The sequence below is a fragment of the Elephantulus edwardii genome, unplaced genomic scaffold (genome assembly GCF_000299155.1).
Source record: "Elephantulus edwardii isolate Elephantulus edwardi_28Jun2011 unplaced genomic scaffold, EleEdw1.0 scaffold00024, whole genome shotgun sequence".
Classification (NCBI taxonomy): domain Eukaryota; kingdom Metazoa; phylum Chordata; class Mammalia; order Macroscelidea; family Macroscelididae; genus Elephantulus; species Elephantulus edwardii.
Window position 1 is genome coordinate 22,957,400 of NW_006399774.1, and position 2,309 is coordinate 22,959,708.

Here is a 2,309-nt window from a genome sequence, read left to right on the forward strand (position 1 = left end):
TTTTGAAGATACACAAGGCAATTCATAGCAGCCTGTCTATTCCAATCTTCTATCCCCGACTGTCTACTTGTTGACTCTGATTGGTTCTTCAGAAGGAAACTTAGTATTCAGAAGGCCATATTTTTATTAGGTGCCTCTTGTTAGCTCAACTCGTAGTGACCCTAAGTACAATTTTTTTTTTTTTTTGCCTCTCAGTTTATTTGGGGACAGGTGAGGGCTATGTCTGCTGAGCCCGCAGCAGCGCCCGCACCTGGCTGATCTGCCAGTCGACGCTGGAGCGCGCGGTGCCGCCCAGGGCTCTGTACTGTTCCACGCTGTTCCCGTAGTCCCACACCCGGCTCACGTCACTGGAAAACAGGGGGCTGATGGTTTCAAGGTCCTTCAGCGACAGCTGGTTGAGGGGGACGCCCTTGGTTTCGGCCATGAACACAGCTTTGCCAGAGGCTTCATGGGCCTGGCGGATCGGCATTCCTTTGTGGAGCAGGTAGTAGGCGAGGTCAGTGGCCAGCATGTCAGGGCTGAGTGCCTGAGCCATGTTCTCACGGTGAATCTGCAGTGTGGAGATGACGCCGGCGGTCACCTGGAGGACAGCACTCATGATGTCTGCCACTTCAAACACGGCTTCCTTGTCCTCCTGTAAGTCCTTGCTGTAGGTGCTTGGAAGTCCCTTGAGGGTCATCAGGAGGCCAGCACACCGCCAGAAAACGCGCCCCGCCTTGCTCCGGATGAGCTCCAGGCTGTCAGGGTTCTTCTTCTGGGGCATCAGGCTGCTTCCGGTGCTGTAGGCGTCCGAGAGCTGCTGTAAAGGATGAGGTCCTCGGCCATCCGGCTCAGGTGGGTCATGCACAGTGATGCCCAGAACAGGAACTCCGCGACAAAGTCCCGTTCACTGGTGGCGTCCATGCTGTTGAGAGTGATGGCCCCGAAGTTCAGTTCTGCTCGGAGCAGCTCCCGGTCCACACCCAGAGGGTTGCCTGCAATGGCCCCGCTCCCCAGGGGCAGCACGTTGACCCGCTTCCGCACCTCCAGCAGCCGCTCTGCGTCCCGGGTCAGCGCCACCGCGGGGCTGAGGATCCAGTGGCTCCAGCGGATGGGCTGCACCCTCTGCAGGTGCGTGTAGCCGGGGAAGAGGACGTCCCGCTCCGCTTCGGCCCGGTCCACCATGCTCGTGATGAGCTCCCGCAGCGGGCCGAGAGGGCTGAGCAGGTCTGCCGCATCCATAGCCTGAGGTCTGTCTGTAACCACCTGGTCATTCCGGCTTCGTCCAGTGTGTAGCTTCCCTGCAGTCTCACCGATGAGCTCCTTCAGCCGCCTCTCATTGGCTGTATGGATGCCTTCATCATTGGGGAGCAGTTTGAAGGTGCCTTGGGCCCACTCCTCGGCCACCTTGTCCAGGCCGCGCAGGATCTGGTCCATCTCCACGGTGGTGAGGAACCCTGCTTTCTGCAAGCCTTTGCTGTAGGCCTTGCTGCCCTGAATGTCCACCTCCCACAGGTTCCGGTCATAGGTGATGGATGCACTGAACTTCTCCATGATGGGGTCCACGGAGCCCGCAAACCGGCCTCCCCATAGCTTTCCACTCTGATGCCACGTTGGGCGGGTCTTCGTCATCGGGAGCCTCGCGCCTCCTCCTGTTTTTCTGGCCCCAGTGGCGTCCTAAGTACAATTTTTACTAATTCAATTAAACTATTGCTTGATTTAAAGAATTCTTCAGAAATACTTTTGAGCTAAATTTTCAGGATTGTCTCAGGGGAACAGCCACGGGGATTATTAATCCAGCCACAATGGCCCCAGTAAGTCTGCCTTCTGTGGGAACTGTCAGTTCTAGTCTGCCTTTCCTCTGCTGTGATCAGAATCCTTATATAGAATCTTTGGGCACCATCTATGTCTTCTGGTCTCATGGCAAAGGAGGCGAGGGTTCTCAAAGGCACTGAGCTATGCACGGCAGTGAAAGTGCCTCCTCACCCCTTTTCTTTATCAACGAATCTTAATTAGCTCCAAGAAGGAAAAGCACCAAGCATCCCTGGCATGTGGGGCCTTGGGGGAAGCTGACTTTACACCCCTTCTCCCCACAAACATCTCTGCCAGTCAGGGTGGAAAACACATCCTTTCCAAGCTCAAACCACTTGCAAATCAAGGGTTATAGGTTACAACAACAGCAGACATTTGATCCATCTCAGATTTTAAAAAGGACTTGCTCAGTCTCTATTGCACACTGGCACGTGTCATTCAATACCGAGCTCTGGAAATGACAGTTTCCTGAGTCCAGGAGACACGAGCTTTGGGAGGGCGTGCTGGCATTCACTTTA

The 2,309-nt window shown here is 55.2% G+C and overlaps 1 pseudogene; it reads right to left on the minus strand.

The window, feature by feature from the left end:
- Positions 1-217: 217 nt before the first annotated feature.
- Positions 218-1,611, minus strand: LOC102869932 (annotated as a pseudogene).
- Between the last annotated feature and the right edge of the window lie 698 nt (positions 1,612-2,309).